The following is a 6918-nucleotide window of genomic DNA, read 5'->3' as shown; positions in this document are numbered from 1 at the left end:
ACAGGAAAACATTAAATATGCATCCTTGTTCTTCTCTTTACCATCTGTTGTCACAGTATTCAGAATAAAAGTCGTGGGGCCTTCTGATAAATGGAAAACAACAACAGCAAAAATAAATAAAAACCCACACCCTTAGATGAGGCAACTAGGATATAAGAAGTAAAAACAATAAGCAGGCATTGAAACTGTTCATAAACGCAAATAAATGGATGAGCACAAGGTATTAACTGAGGGTGATTCATTCATGTTATTTCAAACCAGACACACACTGAAAGCCTAATGAGATTAAAACTTCCACACAATCAACAAAATGATGCAACATTATCCTTACAACTCCAAGCAAGTTTCCAGGTGTATTGTACCATTGCAGCAGGTCTGGTATTCACTATCCAAGGTGTTGTTTTCATATGCAAATCATGTACACATGTGGTGCTTCAGTGTTTTAGTTCTGCAGAAACATCCACACACCTTTTTGTATTTTTCCTTTCTCTTTTTATTTCTTAAAAATATAACCTGTTTTTCTTATATGTCCGAAAACATCCTAGGAAAAGCTTTGGATTAAATTGAGATACCGTGCTCAGATTTTTCACTTTTAAAGATTGCTGCTCTCTTTTCAACTACCTGTGATTTATTTAAGGCATACAGTCAAAAAAGCATTCAGTCACTACAGTGCAGAATATTGCAGGTACCTAATCACACAAGAGCACTGCATATCTCTATGTTGGGCTTTTAGTCTCTGTAAAGAACATGTCAATAGACTAAAAGGATCGCAAAAGAGATCAAAAAGAACAAGTATACGGGGTGTGTATTCACCTAATAATTTTATTTCTTTTTAAAATACTGTTAATTAAGTTTTATGCCTTCTGAGACATACATACACACTTTGATCTGCATGGAGAGGCTTCTGTCCACCAGGTGTTCAGAGCATGAGCCTTTCTCCAGTTGATGCTCCTTGTTCCTACAGCTGCTCTCTTATAAGTGAGGAAGATATTGTTCTTTCTGTTCATAACTGGGTGATTGCAATGCTTTTTTGTCCAGATTACAGGCAAACCACCCCTATGTTTCTGTTTCTGGATTTAAATCCATATTTGAGTTCGTTGCATTAGGTTTGGGAGTCATTTGGTTTCTCTTCTTGAAACTGGAGAATAGTCTTTCCTGTCTGTACGCTACTGAGGATTTAACAGAAATAATAAAATATTAATTGGAACAAGAATCTAATCAGCTCTCCCTTCTCTCAAGAAAGTGCTCTAACTGTTACATGATAAAGTCATGAAAAGCTTTATGAATTCCAGTAAGTAACACCACTAAGTCAAATAGTTCTGGGAGGACAGAATGGTCATCCATTCTTCACCTGAAAGATGGGATGTTCTTTCAGGATTTAGGATATGAGGAGAAAAAGAATCTAATTCTCCTTCCTTCCGGATCTTGGTCTGAACTTTAAGCAAAGTGAAAAGGCCTCACATTTCTTTAGCCACAACTTGCCAGTCACTCACGGGCAGACACATGCTAACAAACCTCAGGAAAACCACAGTGCAGAAATCTCTCTCTAAAGAATTGTAGCGAGGATTAACTCCAGGAAAGAAAAAAAATTAAGCTCATGAACAGAAAATGAGGCACTTTTAGAGACATGTTCTGGGTAGAACTCTAGTTAGCATAATGTTAACTGAGACACTGGCTAAGATGAGAAGTGTTTTCTGGTCATACTGTCTCTTGTACCATGTTGTGTAGAGATTGCAAGGACAGCAATTTCCATTGCTTCCAAACGGCAAAAGTAAATACCAAGAGATAAACTGAATAGTTTCTTCCTCCCTCGGATTTATTACTGCAATGTCCTTGTAAACTGCAAAATACTGATTCACACCAGCAGTAGAAATTTAATGTCAGGAGGAAAAAAAAAAAATCAATATTTTATTTAAAGTTAATGTAAACATTATTGAAATCTCTGCAGTGGTCTCCTAACATCTGTTCCACTCTCTCTGATAAAATAATGTCAATTATCTTGCTCATATTTCCTTCCATTACTACACTGTGTTTTTGCTTGGTTAAAGTTCATATGATTTATTTCCAGCTGACGTTTTCATCCACTTTTAACAGACACAGTTTTTTCAGATGTGGAAACAAGGCCAAGGATTCCTAGTTTCTGATCTGTGGAGACGTTACTTCATGTTTATTTTCTGGTATTTAGTCATTTGTGCAGATTTGAGAAATCTGAGACTAGTACAATACAAATACCATTGGTTTGGGTTTTTTAACAAACTCAAGCACTAATAATGTAGTTCTATGTATAAATATCCAGTAGTGTTTACACATAGAATACCAAAACAATACTGAAGCCTATCAGTAGGTAACCTAAATTTCTAAAGTACTGAATATCTACAGATTTTTCAAAGGAAATCCAAAATGCAGAATCTAAGGAGTTGTGAAGTGTTTTTCTCTCTCCTTTTAACTAGTTAGCAATGTCTGACACTTGAACAGCGGGCCATATATGTTCCAGGCTGTAAAGAATATGGGTAAAATTCCTTAAAGTTAGTTACAATTTTGCCATTAACTTGAAGAAATCTTGGATTTCATCTCAAGTAAGGCTAATGATTAGTTCCATACAGTTGTTATAAGAAGACTATATCAGGAAAGAAAACAATGTAGACTATTAAGAGAAATACTCAGAACTTCCAAGACCTGCTGTAGGACTGGATATTAAAACAAGTAGTGATGTTCATATTACTGAAAGAGAAATAATGAGTTGATATTCTTGGCAAACAAGGACGAATCCAAAGAATATTGTTTATGAAAAATGCAGTTAATGAGTTTATTCTTTTGCCAAATGATGTGCCGTAGCAAATATATACGTAATAGTTATCAATTCACAGCTTTTTCTCTGACAAATTATGCAGTGGTAATCTTAGGCATCTTCTTTCTATTCCATCAAAAAAAAACAACTAGGATTAACAAGCAGACATATAGCTGGAATTGCAGTTGAACGGTACTTGATTATACAAATGACCAAGGTTGTATTTTTGACTGAAAATACAGCTTCTGTTTTTCTTAGAAGGAAAGAAACTTCCAGGCAAACACTGTTTTGTACATTTGTATTAAGAACAAATTTACAGAAACAATTAAATAGGATTAAAGCTACTCCAATTCAGGACTTCTCAGGATAGCTGCAAATCAGACAGAAATCTTCCTGTCCATTTACAAGATAAAATTATAGTGAAGAGCAAAGAATTACATGACAAATTTCTTAAAAAACCTTACATATACTTATGAGAATAAGTATGGAAATAAAACATGACACCTCAAGTAACAGCTGTAGATGTGTATTTGCAGATAATAATTTTCTCTGTAAGAATCTGAAGCTTGGCAACACATTTTTACATGGAAACATCCCTCAAATAAAAAAGAAAGGAAATTATAAAAAATATTTGGATCTTTCTCCAGTTTCAACGGCAAGCTTATACTAATAATGCCAACAGCAGGAGGTCTTTAAAAATACATAAAAATCAAGGCAATATTATTTGCATGAAATATGTTGCTTTTATATCTAAGGAAGAAGAAAAATGATACTTACTTATGAGACTGACTTTTTATTATGCTTTAGAAGCAAATTTTAAGAATGAATAATCCAGGTCAGTGAAGTAATTAAAAGTGGGGACAATAAATGACTGGAGTACATCATTCCAGATTATCCTAATATCTTTCTTTAGTAATTTTCTAGGCATAACAAATGCCATAAGCCTCAGAAGGCTCTTGCCTCCCAGCAGGGTAGCTGTCAATCATAACACTAGCAACACCTGGCCAGAAGGCACATGTGTAAGTTGCTTAGGAAAAACATACATACAAAGATGTTTAAGACACTATGTCGTACTGTAAAATATTTATGCATCTACCTTTACTTTGTATTATCAAGTCTACTTTGACTATTTGGAGTGTGAACTCTGTGAGGAAGAAGTGCTCTCTCCAATTTTGTATTCCTCGAAAAAAGAATCATAAAAGCATAGAATTGTTTGGGTTGGAAGGGACATTTAAAAGTCATAAGGTTCAATTGCCCTGTATTGATGAGTGACATCTACAGTGAAGTTAGGGTGCACAGAACCTGGTCCAGCCTGGTCTTGAACGTCTCCAGGGCTGGGGCATCCACCCCATCTCTAGGCAGCCTGTTTCAGTGCCTCACTTCCCTCACTGTAAAAATCTTTTTCCCTTATAACCAGTCTAAATCTCCCTACTTTTAGAATGAAGCCATATCTCATTGCCCTTTATCAGCAGAGCCTGCAAAAGAGGTTGTTCCCTTCTTTTTTATAGCCCCTCTTTAGATACAGAAAGCTATTCTCAGGTCTCCCCAGATCCTTCTCTTCTCTGGGCTGAGCAGTCCCATTTCCTTCAGCCTGTCCTTGTAGGAGGCTTGAATCATTTTTGTGGCCCTCCTTCAGATGCACTCCAACAGGCCCAAATCTCTCCTGTACTGAGGACTCCACATCTGGACATGATATAGGTGAAGCCTGTAGTACTGTGGGAATACAAGAAAGAGTATTCAGAGCAACAGCTGTGAAGCAAGATAAACAGCATGAGAAAGCAATGCTGACCAAAGACTTCTCCAGAAGAAGAGAAAAGCAAAATCAAGTAAGCTGCATGATGGCCACGTGGTGGTGACCCTGATTAGAGGAAGAACATGTGGCCAGAAACAACTCCTGGCTCTGACTGGATAAGTGCTGGCATGCACAGTTGAGGAGCATTTGTGGAACACTTTGTTGATGTGTAAGGCAGGGGAGAAAGTTAAAGGAGAGAACTTGTGAATGTATATAAGGTATGTTAGAACCTGTAATAAATGATTTGGATCATTCACACCTGAGTCTGTGCCTCAGATGCTGGAGAGTACAAGTTTCATTAAAATTCTGGTCGTGGTTATGTGGTTTCTGGACACTGATGATATATAGTAAATAATATGATCAAACAATTAGTTTTGCATATCTATACATATATATACATTTACATACATACATATACATACTTTTTTTTTTTTTTTTTTTTTTTTTTTTTTTTTTTTTGTGGTGGCAGTTGCCTATACTTGAGGTAAATCAACTGTTAGATAAGCGATTATTTTGAAAAAAAATTACTTAAGCCATACAAAACCAAGGTACAAAAATATTTAGTAAAGAACATCCTTTCATTTTAATTTTCAACTGATCAATTTTTAGGTCAAAATAAGAGAAATATGAGGTGTTTCCAAAATATTAATTATCAGTTTGAGTGCTTTTTATTTTATTACCTGCCAACTCAAAATGGGTTGTCACATTAAGATGGAAAATAAAGAAAACCATCACTGGTTTTCCTGCAATTTGGCATACATTGGCTGAAAAAATTAAAGAAAACATTTGTATATTGTCAAGGCAACAAGATACAGATGAAGGTGCAGACCATCAATATCACATACTATTGCCATAATAGTATAGAACTGTTACAGTCGTAGCAAAAAGATATGGACTTCATTCTGTGACTAAAATATAAAAGGTAGTGAAGAGAGGCTTCTTTCATAGCATAATTGGAGTTGTTTTCAAGCAAGCTATAACTTGATAAGGAGGAAAAATTCAATGTCAGTAATATAATTGGGTATCATATATCAGTGTCTCTTAGCAACAACACAGAAATGTTCAGTGAAGGCCATGCCCAAACAGAGTAATAAATAATAGGAGAGAATATTTTCAATGAATGGTTATGCTTCACATTTTTCCCTCCATGGAAAAATGTATATGCTGAAAAACCTTGCTTCTTTAGGTAGAAAACATGGATCACTGGGTTGTTCTGTTTTGTTTTCAACAATCTGGGTATAACTCAACTCTGACATTGTTCATTAAAAAGAAAATAATGCACAAGCCATCTAAAAAAAACCCTTCCTTCAAAATATTTCATTATTATACATGCAAATTGTCTGTCCTGTCAAGAAAGCTGTCTTTCATCCCCCAAGATGTTTCCCAGGTAAAAGTTCTGTGCTGTACCTCTGTATTGAATGTTTATCTATATGAACTATCAATTAAAAGAAGAAAAATACTTTTTTCTTCTGTTTAAGATATGTCATTTCAGACATACTCACTCAGATACACTTCTCCCTCAAAGTTCAATCAATTTCTGAAAGCATGTTCACTTTTAACATTTTGGCATCAAGAGGAAAATTTAATCAAATTATTAAAAAAAGAAAAGCCAAGGAACAAGGAATATGAAAAAAATCCTTCTGATACCCTGATATTCTACATTAAAATTTTTACAGTCTTCTGATTCTTTATTCATTGCCCAAAAGAATTATAGCATTGGATTTGGGATCCAATATTCTTATGCTATTAAATAATTCACTACTGTGAATTATACCACTGGATCAAATGATCAGGATCCAATCCCCAGGTGCCATTCACAAATGTGTGGCTTCATAACAATTTGCATTACCTGAACCTTTTGCTCCTGCTTGGTAAGAACTCTCAAGAAAATACACCTTTTAGAAGATTTCCTACCCAATGTACTTTGATTCAACCTTTCTCTTTTTTACTACTGCAGCGTTTAGGGAGACACACAGAATCATAGAATCACAGAATCATTTGTGTTCGAAGGGACGCTTAAAAGGTCATCTAAGTCAACTCCTGCAGTGTACAAACACATCTACAGATGGATCGGGTTGCTCAGAGCCTGGTCTGTCCTGGCCTTGATTGTCTCCAGCAACAGGGCATGCAAAACCTCTCTGAGCAATCTGTTCCGACGGCTCACCACCCTTATCATAACAATCTTCTTTCAAATATTCAATCTAAATTTCCCCTGTTTTAGTTTGAAACTACTCCCTCTTGCCCTAACACAATAGAACCTGCTACAAAGTCCGTCACCATCTTTCTTGTAGTTCTCCTTTAGATACTGGAAGTATCTCTCACTTCTTTTAAAATATTC

Source organism: Phasianus colchicus, chromosome Z, assembly GCF_987193195.1.
Source record: "Phasianus colchicus chromosome Z, bPhaCol1.hap1.1, whole genome shotgun sequence".
In the NCBI taxonomy this organism is placed as follows: domain Eukaryota; kingdom Metazoa; phylum Chordata; class Aves; order Galliformes; family Phasianidae; genus Phasianus; species Phasianus colchicus.
This window is presented reverse-complemented; position numbering follows the sequence as displayed.